Source organism: Folsomia candida, unplaced genomic scaffold, assembly GCF_002217175.1.
Source record: "Folsomia candida strain VU population unplaced genomic scaffold, ASM221717v1 Fcan01_Sc004, whole genome shotgun sequence".
NCBI lineage: Eukaryota > Metazoa > Arthropoda > Collembola > Entomobryomorpha > Isotomidae > Folsomia > Folsomia candida.
The window spans coordinates 6,128,148-6,144,577 of record NW_019091196.1 but is presented as its reverse complement, the minus strand read 5'-3'; positions in this window follow the sequence as shown (position 1 = coordinate 6,144,577).

The window sequence follows — 16,430 nt, the reverse complement described above, 5'->3', positions numbered from 1 at the left end:
CATTTTCTCCTCATTTTTAGATTCTGGATCGGAGGAGGAAGTGAGAATCCCGTCTCCGAAAAAATCTTCGTCTCTTCGTCGGCCGTGTAATGGATCGATCTTCACGAAGGAGATGATCCACCACATTTTCCTAACGTACGTAGCACAAAGTCCATTATTCCTCAGCCGAGAATCTCGCTACTTTAAGTCCCGTTTATTTACTGGCAGTATTATTTTTGTCTTATCTCCCATAGACAAAACTTCCTCTCTTTTAGAGAGGGTCAAAATTCATCAATATCACAAAGATAAGTGTGTTTACAAGGATTTCATTATTATCCAAAATTCATATGTACCGTTCGTTCATGACATTAAGAAAATAAGGGTACACGAATTCATTCATTTAAAAACCCTAAAATTAACTGTTTTAATAGATGTTCATTCATTAAAATATGAATGAGTTGTTATATGTAGTTAGTGTTTAAATGATACACAGTTTGTACTGTAAGTAGTGTGACGCCTGAGATGAGGCGTCACTTTGGGTAAATGTGTGACCTTTATCTATACTACGGAGGCACATCTTTGTAGTTTGTATATATTTATTGTACTCGTGTGGTCAGTCAGTGGGGACGAAAAATGAGACAAATCCTCCCTTTGTCTAGCAAAAATCTCAACCAAACGAGTCCCCATAAAATTCCAAATTGTGCATGGGATACTTGATTCGGTGAACAGATCACGATTTAATTCGTGTCCTTCATAACACTTGGGACAATTTCTGAAATTTCAACAAACATTTTGTCACAATTAACCCCCCACAATTTCCTACTCGCTAAAAATCCTGTACATTTCAAACGATACAATGTTTCTCAACCTGCCTCGTCATTCCTCCCCTCAACAATTCATTATACTTTCACTTCATCCCTCCCTCCCCACACTAATTATCCTCTTTTTAAAAAATAAAAAAGGTGTTTATATATTCCCTCCCCTTAAATACAAAAGGTGTCATCACATCAAATCACTTAACGCTTTTTAACAAAAAAAAATCTCCATAAAACTGTGATCAATCTCACTCTCAGTTTCTCACTGTGACAAATAAAAAAAAACTTTAAAAAAAACACAACCAACCGATCCGTGGACAGATGAGACGAGTTGCCAACCAAATGGCGAGGAGGTGAAATCAGTCCCACTTTTATCTTTATCCTCCCGTGATGATAACCATGCCATGTGTGTCCCTGTGACAAATAAATTGCATCTTTAACCACCACCACCCGCTCGACAATTACGTATTGTTGTCACTGTAATTGTAAAATTCTTCAATTCAAGGGTTTCATTTCGTTTCATTCAATCCATTTTATTTTATCTTTGTCATTCTCTCGAATCATTTATCTTATTGTGGACCGTGTTAAAAGTAAGCAAGTTGCGTATGGCAGTCACCACCACCGTTATTTAGGCTGGAAAGGAGCATTAAATTAAAGAGTGGTGACAAATTGTAACGGAAATAAGTAACTTGTAATCAGTGTCAATCTGATCCGAGAGAAAAATTTTGTTACATTTTCAGCTCGATTTTGACGGCTTTTACGAAAAAAATATGATATTTACGCAATTAAACAGGAATAGTAGATGTCGATTTCCCTTTGTATTATTAAGTGATCAAGAAGTTTTTGGGAATTTTTAATTTAAAGAATTTTTAATTTAAAAAAAACTACAACGTATTTTCAGTATCAATCTGATCCGATAGAAAAATTTTGACGTATTTTTGGTGGATTTTGACGACTTTTATGAAAAAAAATTATAGTTAACTAATTGAACATAATAAAAGATTCATATTCCCTTGTAGACTAAAGTACAAGGTGTCCGGGAATTTCCTATTTAAAAAACCGGACCTTATTTTTAATTATTTTAATTGCATGAGTAACGGACAAAATATAAGCAATCCAGCTTTTTAATCAAGTACAAATATTTTATTTTTAAGCCATATTTAGCAAAATTGCGTACCATGATTTCAATTTTAATTAGATCAAATATGAGAATTACACAGTTGAAAAAATAATTAGTTATCAATTTTCAAAATAAAGAATTTTGAAAAATTTTAATAAAGAATTACAACTAATACTTTTACACATAAATATTTTTGTTCACCAAGTTTTTACTTCACACAAAGTCCAACGCCTTTGCAAAACTAAATTTATATCTGATAAAGGCTAAAGGTATAAAGATAAAGGTATAAAGATCAGTCTGACATGAATTATTTGATCAAATAATTACATCAATGTAAAATTACTTCATAATTTTTATTACATCAAGTAAATTATCAGCAGTTAGACTTTAATTTACTTTTTATAGCACAGTTAAAATAATTTCTACCAACTTTCAAATATTTCTACTACCCAATTCACTCCTATATTTGTAAACAATGCAAGTTTTTTTGAAAATATTTTGTAAACTTGGACCAAATAATTTGAGACTTGTGTATGTAACAAATCAAGACAATTTAATCCTCCCATTGCCATTAATCAAGCCAGGTGAAATATCTGGTTACATAATTTATGTATTTGTATAATACCCAAAAATGCGTTAGGACGTCTAACTTTCTCAAATACTGAGGAAATTCAATCCAATATTTGCAAACCAAGCTGTTAATTAAAAAAAATTATTTCGCAAAAAGCTATAAAGTAAAGAGATTTTCAATATATAATTTGATTTGCCTTCCTACTGTTTGCAAATTTTTAGTTCAAATTTGCAAATTTTATTGAGTTACAAACTTTTTTAAAATTACTTTTCAAAGTTTTATTACAGCAGATTTGTAAATTTGGAATGCGTGTATGTAATTGGATTGATTTGGTGTCCTAATTTTTGCAAAGTTGTGTCTAACTTTGCAAACATTTTACTAGGTTACAAACACCCTTGTGAATTGCATCTCTGTCTAATCATCACAGGAAAAGTGAGACGATTTTCTCCCTCTTTACGCCTATTATCTCGTGAAGGGGATAAATTTCACGCTTGTGCGTATGTAACAGTTACATAATGGATTGTGACCCTCACCCAGCCATTGTGTGTCCCCTTCTTTCCTCGACCAACAAAATCAGTAGTGGTGACTTTTGGGATTTGTTGGATCCCTTAGCACATCCGTACACTCAATTCTTCCTCATTTGACACCAACCAACCCTCACTAATTTCATCCACGTGTCCCTGTCCAAACAAACAACGGGACGAGACCAAAATCGACAGAAAGCTGAGCAACAAATCCGCTTAAATTTTTATTGCGATATTATTATTTTGTAAAATTACACGATTTCTTTCACACTAATTTACTTTGTAAATTTCCTAAAAACACGGGTACAATTTACAAAATTAAATATGTTATTTGACGTCGGAAAGGACTTGTTTTTATAAATTTCATGGTCAAAATTCGTAAAAAGGTGGATAATTCGCAGCACCATATTGCAAAAAGTTTGTCATAATCTTGACACCAACCAACCCTCATTAATTTCATCCACGTGTCCCTGTCCAAACAAACAACGGGATGAGACCAAAACCGACGAGTAACTAATCCGCTTAAATTTGTATTGTCTTTTCTCTTTAATAAGTAAGTGGTGATGTTATAATTTCATAAAATTACATGGTCTCTTTAACATAAATTTAGTTTGCGAATTTCCTAAGAATGTGTTTATAATTTTAAAAATATAGGTTTGATTTGACGTTGGAAATAACTTTATGAATCAATTTAGTAATGTAAATTCGTAAAAAGGTGGGATTTCGATGCATGTTTCGTATAAAAACTTTGTCATAATCTTGACTGGTTAAATAAAAATTATGTATCCCACAATGCACTCGGGTGTGGCAATATTATTATTTCATAAAATTATACGTTTTTTAGACAAATTTACTTTGTAAATTTCTTAAAAACACGTTTACAATTAAAAAAATTAAATGTGTCGATTTGGCGTCAGAAATGACTTTTGTCATAAATGTTTTTTACAAAATTGGCATAAAGGTGGTAGATCGTCAAGCCGCTCGTTACAAAAATTTCGTCATAATCTTGATTGACTGGTTGTTTAAACCTAAATAAAAATTATGTATGTCACAATTCAGTGGGGTGTTGTAATATTATTATTTCATAAAATTGCACTGTTTCTTTCACACAATTTTACGTTGTAAATTTCCTAAAAACACGTTTACAAGTAAAAAATTAAATGTGTCGATTTGATGTCGGAAATGAGTTTGTTTAATAAAATTTATATTTAACATCAGTAAAAAGGTGAGTCTTTTACCGAGCATCACAAAAAATTTGTCATAATCATGACAGGCACAAGTAAAAATTATGTCAAAATTCACTCTAGTGTTTGCAACCCAATAAAAAATCCTAAAACTACGTGTACCATTTAAAATTAAGGTGTCGATTTGACTTCGAAAATGATAAATGATTGTAATAAAATGATAAATTTTGTAGTCGAAATTCATGAAAGGTGAGACCTTCACTGCGATGAATTACAAAAAAAACGCTAAAATTCACTCGTGCATTAAAAAAAATTTGGTAGGATTATGAAGAAAAATCAGGGTACAAATTTGCACGGCGTTGTTATCTCTCTTCATTATAAAGGCTTTAAAATAATTAATTTAAAAAACCCTTACACAGTTTACGCTCATCCCAGTGAATCAAATAAGAAATACTCATCAAAATTTTCCCAGATTTGAAATTTACGTCATAAAATTTGGAAAAATATCGAACCAATTAATTTTTATGTCTCTTCATTTACAAAAGTTTCAAAAATAATTCAAAAAACTTTACATATGCAGTTCACCATCGTCCAAGTGAATCTCCCTAATTAAAGACCACCAAAATGTTTTCCAAAAATTTAAATTTTGCATTATAAAATTTCGAGAAATATCGCACCAATTAATTTCCCTCTTGTTCATAATTTCTTTAATCACCTCGCTCTTCAAATGACCAAATGACACAGAAAGATGGATTCAATCCCTGCCCCCAAAGTGACAAGTTACGCCATATGGCATGCCCTCCACTTCACCCTTGGTTTTGAATCTCATTGAATTAATTTATAATTAAATTAACTATTAACGAATTCAATTCAATCCAAAATCTATTTCCAACCCATCGAATTAAATAAACTCGACGAGAAATAATTACCTCTTACACGCACGACAAAGAGAAACTGAAACCTCTCTCGGGGTTTCAGTTTCAAGAGGGGATGAAATTTAAAATTGAATCGCATCATTTACCGATACGTCAACCTTTCTGGCGGTGCAGGGTAAATAAATAATGCGGTGACAAAATTGTCACCGTAGTGGTAACAATCTTCTATCAAATTATATATGCCGACAGTTCACATAGCTTTGCAAAAAAGTTACGTTTTGTGAAATAATTTTACAAATCTTTGCGAAATAAAGGGACGCCCTTGATCTGAGTAAGTTTGCAAAAAATTGTGAACTAATTTTCCTGAGAAATATTTGTAAAATTTTGAAGGATTGTAGAATTTACGGATTTTACAGTGTTATTTGCGTCATTCATACGAAATTTGAGAAATGGATTTCAATTTCGCGATGGATAATTTACATAATTATTATTATCGTCTCGGTAACAACTTATGCTGTAGTTTTTTATCGTACCTGAAATTATCGTTAAAATGTTATGTAATGAATGAGGAAAAAGTATACCAGATTTGTGATATGATTTGGCTTCATAATTTTTCTTTTGTGGGAATTTTACAGATTCTTTTATTCGATTACAAAGATCCGAGTGAATTTCGACATTATTCTTGACCAGTTAAAAAACTTGTACAAAATGGAGTCAATTTAACCCAAAACCCTTCAAGATCTATTCCAATTTTTGAATACAAAATTTATCAAAACATCATTTCTGACATCAAAATAGCACATCACATTTCTTAACGAGAAATAAATTAGTATTTTTGACCAGTCACAAATACTAGTGAATAAACTTGTACAAAATAGGGTAAATTTAACCCGAAGCCATTCAAAATCTACTTATTTGACTTGTTTCATATAAAATTTATCAAAAAGCCATTCCGACAACAAAACAACACATTACATTTCCTGACTGGATTACAAATTTACGAAACTTAATTTACCCAGCTTTCATACATCCTAAAATCAAAGGACACTCGTCATTCGTCAACAAGTGACAAGGACACGTTTTATTTATTTATTCCACAGAGGCCACAAAACCGTTGGAAAATCCTCCCCTTTAAATTTCTGGTGCATGCAGCCTGCAATAAAAACGAATTTCTCGAAATTTCCCTCCTACTAAATTTCACTGAATTCTTTACAACTCAAATTGCACCCGTAATTTAACGGTGTCGTGGTTTATGGTACGGTACACTTTTTTAAGGCCCAATTTCTCCAACTTTCATTTTACGAGTCATTCCATCATATCGTTTTTTTCCGATTTAAAAAGCACCGTTGTCAACAAAATGACGTGACACAAAATCGAAAAAAACTCGCTTTCCTTCTAAAAACCTTTTATTACCAAGCTAACCAGTGGCCGCGGAAGCTGTGGGGACATCGGGGGACATTAACATTGTAAGATAGGGTAGGGATGTTTATATAACATGGGGGGATGATGGGGGCATCAAACAACCGTGGGGACATTGTCCCTCCGTTCCCACCCTTCCGCGGCCATTGCATTATTTCCATGCATTTAAGTACCCTGAATTCTCCCAGTGACCGCGGAAGCTGTGGGGACATGTGGGGACTCTAACATTGTAGGACAGGGGAGGAAGGGGTTTATATAACATGGGAGGATGATTGGGAAACCGAATACCCGTGGGGACATTATCCCCACCAGCGCTTCCGCGGCCACTGTTACCAACCTCATTTAAATAATAAGTAATGCATAACATCCATCCAAATTTCTGTGTATCACGAAATTGGGTCATCTTTTCCATAATTTGGACGGAATTTGTTACAGAATGGCTGCTCCTTAGTACGTCTTAAGTAAGTAAATCGGGACTTCGGGTTCTTCACTTAATAATGAAGGCATTCTTTGATTTTATGTAAGTGTCAGGCAGGGCAGGAGGACCCATAAATAAAATGAGGCCGAGAACTAATATTCTCCCCAATAAAGCAATAATTTCTTGGAAAACGGATAATTTTACGACATTTGTTACCCAACGAGGCTAAACCACTTCATCAGCACGCTTTACGCTGCACAAGAAGAAGAAGCGTCTTTATTACGTCCCTTTATATTGAAAGGGACCTTATTTTGACCTCTTTTTCAAAGAAAAAAGAGGGACTTTTTTTAGATGAGAAAATGTATTAAAAATATGTAATTATTGTTCATCGATTAATTAAATTTAATATGGTTTTACCAAAAAGTTGTAGGAGTTAAAAGTCCGAATGTGAATTACTGTATTTTCGGGTTATTAATTATTTTTCCAGATTAGATGGTAGATTGGACTCAAAATTTTAATTGGTACAAAATTCTAAGCACATTTATAAGTAGTTTAATTTGAATAGAAAAACTATTAATGTTTACCCAGAATAAAGTCCCAAATTGGTACATCTTATACGACACGACACCTAAATTTACATATATACATACGCGCACCACCCAGAAATATATCCAGAAATTTAGTTATCGTTTCTCATTTAAACGGTAAATACCTTTTGGGTTAACCTACAAATTCGTTATTCGTAACATCACCAATAAATTAAGTCACACAATGTAATACATGTCACACCCTTTGAGAGACGGATTCTCCATCGGATTCGTGTCATGTCGTCGTCCTTATAAATAAATACGACCAACCATGCAGCAGAATTTTAGTAGCAATAATAATGTTACACAATGGGTGTCCTTGTTAGCGTGATGTTATGCACATCGTTTCCTTAACCCTTTATTATATGGTTCACTTTTTAAATCAGATTCAAAATCAACGTCCTACTTCAGGGACGAATTTTGACCGGAAGGGAATGAACTTTTGGATATTCCGTTATGACTTAAAGGGTTGATTACGTATGTACGTATGTACGACTGAGGTACTTCCTTCCTGGTTTAAGATGACTTCAATTTGTGAGAAGGTTGACGAACTCTGTCACAAATTGTGGCATGTTTTGTCCCGAATAATCTCATTTAGCTCGTGCTGGACTGGACATCACTTCATCGCGGTGACCATTCCTTCCTTCCGTAAACAGAAATTAAGCAGGCAAAAGGGATGCCAGCCATCGTAAGTAAAACGAACTTATGTATAGGTTGTAGGCAGGTATTTCATGAAAATACCAAAAAATCCAATTGTAGAGGCGCTTTTGTAGTCTATCTAATAGAGTAATTGGATATGCTTGATGCCAAATAAGAATTTTTGGAAAATTCATAATTTAATATTTAGTTGTAGATGTAAGAAATCCGAAAATTACAAAAAGGAAATGAATTTCTGGTTATGGTAATTTACCATTACCAGATTTATGAAAATGTTTAATCTAGCCATATATTTCTTCATCATGTCGCATTTCACCATAATTTGGCAACACTTATTATGTACAAAAAGCCGTATTTAAACAATAAGAAAAGGCATGCCGCACATATTATTTAGAATTTTTTCCGTGGTGGTTTTATTTTTTGTAAACTAGGATCAACTCATTCTGACCGTTTTGATGTTTGGAATACATCAGTGCGTTTTTTTTATACACACGCATACAGAGATTTTTTTGAAAAGTAAAATTCTGAAAAGTTATAGCATTACGGTTATGGGGGAAATTTTCGAAATTGCACTTTTCCAAAAAATAATTGTGTGAAATAAAAAAGAGGTGTTCCGCATCTCATCATGACCATCAAAATGGTCATGATGAGTTAATCCAACTTTACAAAAAAAAAAATCAATGAGAAACACTAACTAGCTAATTTTGAGAGTTCAACGCCAAAACATTATTATTTCTATCCTTTCCCTATTTTTTCCCTATATTGGATTGAAGAAAGCAACTATCTGGGATTGTAATGGTGAAAGAAATTTCAAAATCCGAGTAAAATTGAATTTTTGGGGTGGATTCGAGTGAGTAAAAACTCGATTGAAAGCGTTTTTTGGGCATTTTTGAGTGGGTGTGGCGGGCGCAAATGTGGCCATGGAGTCAAACCACTTCCGGGTTTTAGTACACTCATAGGACACTACCACATATGCGAAGGGCATCAAGATCTGTTATTATCAACCTCGCAAGCTTCCCTCCTTAGCTGTACCACCCTTGCAAAAATTTAACATTTTAAGATCTTCGATATACGTCAGATCAAAACTTATTCGATTAATTTGGTAATTTAAATACAAATATATAATAAGGAAGTTCACGCCGTCCTTTAGCTTTTTTTTTTAAATTTTACAAACTTGCACTAAATAAAAATATGCCCTTCTGGAAAATTTGAAACCCAATTTTCCTTCGAAATAGATGTAAAATTTTGCAAAAGTTTACAGAAAGTTACGGATATTTCAATGTTACCAAAGACTGCGTAAATTGTCTTACTAAAATTTAAAAATTAAAAATTAATTGTTCATCATTGTCAACAATTCAACAGAAGTAAAAATCTGGCTGACCTTCAACATTTTATTCGTCTCTCAAGTCCTAGACATAAATTATGCATTTCATCATATTTGCCCTTTTCAATCAGTAAGTAGCCAAGTAGTCAACATTTTATTGACTTTCTACTTCCTTCCTTCCGTCCGTACCCTTCTACGCAATAAATGAAAAAAAAGGGATACGAATTACGTAAGATACAGACATCTCGCATTTTATCATAATTTAGCCATATAATACAATAATAAATAATAAAAAAGAGTTGTAAAATCCGTTACACAACAATTCCTTCCTGGTAAACAACGGGTTAAAATTCTCCAGCCAGTTCGATAACTTTATCATCATCTCCATCAGTTTCTTGATTCTTCCTTCCAAGTAAAAGCAATTTAGAAATTAGATCTCTTGCAACAAAAAAACATGTATCATTTCTTCGAAAGATTTCTCTTTTTTTCATGGATTTCTCTCCAAAAGAAATCATGCCTTTTCAAAATTTCCAAAAAACTATATGAAAAAAATTAACAACTTATTTAGTCACCTCGTGCCCTACGTCAACATCTCTTGAATTCAGTACCGTTATAAAATTTCTACTAGGACAAACAACCCCAAAAATGAGACAAAATTTAATCTATAACAGCGTTTCTTACACATTTAGAAATCCAGTATTAAATTAATACAAGCAATATTTGTATAAAAATGCCTCTATCAACGTGGTATTGATAAGTAATGCCGTATAGTACTAAATAGCTCGGTATTAAAATTTTACCATATCGGTAGCAAATTTTTACGGACCTGTAAACATATTTTTAATACCAAGCGGTAGCAATTTTAATATAAAGCGGGGTCAATTTTAACACCAAGCGGGGTCAATTTTAATACCAGGCTTTAACAATTTTAATACCGAAAAATCGATAGGTAGAAAAATCGATCCCAGATTACATACATACATCACTATATCAAATTCATACCTAGTACGGTGTAAAAATCTCGCTCGGTACTAAAATTTTACCATATCGGCAGCAAATTTTTACATAAACATAACTTTAATACCAAGCGGTACTACCAATTTTAACACCAAGCGGTACTAGCAACTTTAATACCAAGGAATCAACACCTGCCTCACTATACTAGATTTCTAACAGTGCACATATTGTTCAAATTTTGACCCAAAGGCCAAGTGCACTACTGCCTTACTTACATTTCTTCTTCTTCTCCAGCATAGATGACCAGACCACGTCAACAAAGTGTCAACAAATCTGTACCACCGCTTGATGATGACTTCACATTATTTATGGTTCTGTTCTATTCTTCTCCTCGGCAGGTTGTAAAATAAAATAAAATAAAATTCGTCACCAAAAATAGTGGCGCAGGAAAATAAAATTCTATTTCTAGCATTTCTTCTTCATTTCTTCCCCGGCTTCAAAATTTTATTAGGGGACGTCATTAAATTGAATTGAATGGAGGCACACAAAATCTCTGCCCTTGCATTACTTACACAAAATTATGACTTTTCTAGACTTGAGTAAACCATTTCAAAAAATCATGAGTACTTAATAATGGTGTGTGCCATAAGTCATAAGTAGCCTTGTATTGTTGTCTGCCTTTAGAAAAAAAACATTTTTTTTGTGACTTTACTACTCGTAAAGATTACGCAAAACCTAATTTGACCCACGGTGCCGAACTTTTGTGCAAAAAATGAATGCTTCTCCGAAATATAGAAAAATCTGTCAAATAGAAGATTAACCCTTTTTGAAGGAGGAAAACAAGACCAACAAAAAGCACACGCTACTCGTATTATATTATTTATTGTCTCATTTCATTTCGACTTGGTGGGTCTTATTCTGCTGCAGAAGAATTGAATAAGACGTGCCTAACAATTCAGTGAGACGACACAAATTCAGTGACTCATTCTTCTCCAGGATTGTAAAAGTTGGGATGAGATGAGATGAGCTTACAAATTGAAAAATCATGACATGAAATGGAAAGGATTTTGATTTGATTGAGAGTGAAAAGTCGTAAAAAAAACTTGGCAGTAGAGAGATTTTTCCATAGCCCGAGACAGAGTTTAGACTCGCAAATGTAAAATAAGTAGAGGTTGAAAACATTTGCGAAATTTTGGGCTTGCGAATTTACTTAAAAGATTGGACTTACTTATGGGCCAATTATAAATGTTATTGGCGTTTCCAACAAGTCATCTTTTCAGACAGACAGTCACAACTGGTAGATAAGCCGGACTATAAATGGGACTCGAATTTTAGACAATTTGATCATTTTTTATACATACTAGCGTATAAGCCCGTCTCCCGCCGGGCGAGTGAAAATTATAAGCTGGAAATATCTGTCGGTAACGGAAGTGAAAGAAAATTATCTGCAACGCAAGGGAGAGTAAAGAAAGTCAAGTTTCGAATGGCGCGAAAAGTAAAAACAAATTAAATTAAAAAAATTCAATGTCTGATGGTAGTTATGTTGGGATGGTCGTAAAATGGTGGTTATTTTGGGTGGTTATCTTGACTATTTCGCTGCGATGTGGGAGGTTAATGTAGACTCACTGAGTACAATAGCACGTCGAAGTAAATTAAATAATTTTCTGTCTGTCTAGTGCCTTCGTCAGAATACTTCCGTTTTTCTTTATTCACGGTGTTTGTTAAATTAAATTGGAGGTACAATTGTATTAACCTCCGTCTTCAAACTATGAACCACGATGCGGTGTTGTACTCAATTAATGTAACGGGACCTTACTCCCACTTTATCAAGTCGAGTGACATTTCGGTGTGCTAGCGACTCACTCCCACTCCACTCCTACTCCAATCCGCAGCGGAGTGACCACTTACACCTAGGGTATAAGTCTGTCTCCGGTACGGGGGTAGTTTCTGTGATTTTCAATATAACTCTAAGGAATGATTGGGCTAGGGCTGGGCTTGGGCTGGGCTTGGGCACAGTACTACTCGCTGCCCACTTATCTTACCTAAATAACCACCACCCCTCAGATAACCACCATCCCTCAGATAACTACCACCCCAAGATAACCACCACCCTAAGATAACCACCACCCACAAATAACCACCACACCCAGATAACCACCACACCCAGATAACCACCATCCCTCAGATAACCACCACCCCCAGATAACCACCACACCCAGATAAACACCACCCCCAGATAACCACCATCTCTAGATAACCACCTCCCCACATAACCACCATCTCTAGATAACCACCTCCCCACATAACCACCATCTCTAGATAACCACCACCACCAGATAACCACCACCCCTCAGATAACCACCACCCCCAAGATAACCACTACCCTAAGATAACCACCACCCCCAAATAACCACCACACCCAGATAACCACCATCCCTCAGATAACCACCACCCCTCAGATAACCACCACCCCCAGATAACCACCATAAAACCACCACCCCCATAAGCCCATACAAAGAGTAGCACACCTTCTGGTATTTAATTTTTTGAATTTAATTTATTTTGAATTTTCGCGCCATTCGAAACTTAACTTTCTCCACTTTCACTTCCGTCACGGAAAATTACTTTCACTTCCGTTGCAGACAAACATTTCCAGCTTATAATATAGATTTATCAATGGTGACAAAGAAATGTGGACAATTTTTCTATATTGTAAATAATTTAATTATGTGCTTATATAAAAACCTGCAGCTTACCAATAGCTTTTCAGCTTGCCGACAACAGTTGTCAAGAACCAACTAATTAACTAGTGAATAAATAAAAATCGTGTGCAGATTTGTTTTTGTTTTGACCAAAATTATATATAATTTTTATCTTGAACACCAATTACAAAATTTTTACAGACATTACTAATTTAAAGAATGATTAGATTCTGGCATGAAGAGTTGTCCGTCGTGTAAATTTTGAAATTGAAATGCATAAGAAAACTTAATAAATGACTATATTTTTATTTCGTCTCGAATTTTCATGAATTTTCACGAATTTTGATACAAGCTAATACTACAAGATTAATGAAAACTTGCAAAAAATACGTGTCTTATTAAACTAAGGATCTAACATCTTATCTAATCTAAGATCCTAAATCTAACCCATTAGTTAGTTGATTCGACAGGTCCACCCCTAGATTTCAGCACTGCGACAAATATGTAAATCAGGTGTACAATATATTCGCATGGATTTTTTTCCTAAAGAAAATAAAATTGCATCGTAATGGAGGAGGAGGAATAAAAGGGTGTAGAATAAAAAGTGTAAGAATATCTCGGGGGAGAAATTTGACGCATTTTTTCCACCCTGCAAATTCCTTGGGGACACTTGAATTTCATCAGTGAACTTCATCGTCTTGTATTATTCAGGCTGCACAAAACTCACACTTCTCACGACCCGGTAGGGTTCCGGAAGTTGTGGAAAACTCCAAATTCTATCCGGTAAAGAAATTTTTCTTATATACTCAGATCAAATGCGCCTTTTTATTTTGTAAAAGTTTGAAAAATTATTTTACAAAAGGCACAAATTTTACAAAGTTATCAAACCCTGTGCGAATTTATTAAAATGACGAAATTATGGTGAAATCGACCACACGCAAAAATTTTGCATACGTCTCGTATGAATTTCGTTATTAATGAGACAAACCTACTTGATCTGTTTAGCCAAATGGTATATTAAATCAATGTTGATTTTGTAATAACGACGTTGCCTTTAAGCAACTTATGCACCTAGATAAAAAATGCTTGTAAATCCAGACTTGACTTTTGTACAAACAAAATCCTTAAATTCTGTAAACTTACCTACCTTTACAAAATATTTCCAAAGAAATTCAGAATACAGATTTTTATAAAGTTGTCAGATCAAGGGCGTCTCTCTATTTTGTAAAAATTTGAAATTTTTTCAAAATTTACGGATTTTACAAGGTTACGAATGCCTGCGTAAATTGCCTCCCTGCAAGATTCACACATTTTTTGGAACCCTGCCTGCACACGGCATGAATCCAATCCACTCATAGCTCTGACGAGAAAGTGGAGCCAGGGAGGAGAAAGTCGGTCTCCTGTACCAATTTTTCTTTGGGATGAGAACAGGTTATTGCTGCGAATAAGATTTCGGGATTTTTTATCATTCTCTAAACTTGAAATTATTACCTCGCTCAGAAGAACACACCCACCTCCAGAGCGGAGGACGATCCATACCACACCAAGAGGACATATGTACTTAAGTAGTTTTCATACAAAAAATGCTCAAGTTTCGTGTCATGAGAGGGGAAGAAAAAGTGAAGTGAATAATGAAATCGTGGTGGATGAGGAGGAGGTAAAAGTTATTCTGTTTCCTCCTCCAAGAAAGAAAGTAATAATTTTCGATGGGTTTCCATTTTTAGAAAATTTTGAACTTTCACAAAATCTAGATTTGCTAATATTCTTGGCAAATCTCAAAAAGTTGTTAAATTCCATCCATGTCATCTTCTTTATATATATGAAGGAATGTAGAAAAAAAGATCAAATATTACAGAAAAATTTGCGTAAAAAATCATGATTCTTCTGATCAATGTAAACTACTCGTTCCTCAGAAGAAAGTACAGTAAGAAAGAGAGAAAGTCGTCGGAAAATTAACGTGATAGCAATTTTTTCTCTGAATTTTCAGGTTTTAAAACATTGTATATTTTTAATTCCAATATTTTTTTTACAATATTTCTAATAAATGTGGAATAAATTTGGTATAGGTTTGAAAAATTATATGGATTTTATTTTGATGGTCTACATAAAATAATCCATAACAGAACTAGCGAAATAATTTTTGAGGAAATTTTATTATGAAAAAAATGGCGAGTGGATTAGCATGTTTTCTAAAAATTAACTTTCCACTAAAGTATGAAAAGTTGCTTTGATCTGAAAACTCAATGAAACAATGAAATTGACGCCATTTTAGAAATTTGTATTCAAAGACATTGCACATAAAAATCTCCTATGTAACCTTAATGTAAGGAATTGAATTAAAAACTATTCCAGACCGTAAATTTATCTAAACTGGTTAAAACGTGGGCAATTCTTTCAACAATAAAATATAAGATTCAAAGCTACACAAATGACAGTCAAAATACTGTCACGCTTCTCAATGTTAACTTCATCTTTCCTAATTTATTTATGAAACCAGATTATGAATACAATTAACGTTCAATGAAAATAAAATTTATGCTATAAATTATAGAATCATATTTCATTCCCCGATTTATGAAAATCATATCACAAATGATAAAATTCAATGCAAAAATAAAAATCTGACTTTACAGGATATTTCTGAAATTCGTGATTTTTCAAATTCATTTTTGTAAGACTATACATACTTGCAATACATATGTACTTGCCCCGAAAACCCCAAAGTGGACAGTTCTTATAACAATTAAATATCGGATGCAAAATCAAAAATTCTGTACAATCAAAATGCTGCTACGCTTTTTAAAATTAACTTAACTTTCCTATATTATTTTTATAAGCATAGCTATTGAGTCACAGTGTATTTAATGATAAAATTTGTATTTCCAGTGAATTTCTGGTATTTTTGAAAGTAGGATTTACAGATTTAAAAAACATCCAATTATTATGTCACAAGACTTCCCCATCTCAGTCCGATGATCTGATTTAACAATGAAAGAGATACAATTCTGTAAATAATTGAATATCGGATGAAGAACTGCACAAATCAAGGGAAAATCCGTTATAAGATAATATTGTACATAGTATTTCTTAAAATTAATTTCATTTGCCTGATTTCTGTGAAAATGCATATCACAAATAATACAATTCATTGTAAAAATCTCAATTTACTGGATATTTCTGAAATTTGTCACTTTTCAAATTAATTTTCAGACATATAGGACATAGGAGACAATACTTGCCCTGAAAAACATTAAAACCCAAGACAAATCTAAATTTGTTACAAAGTAGAAAATTCTTT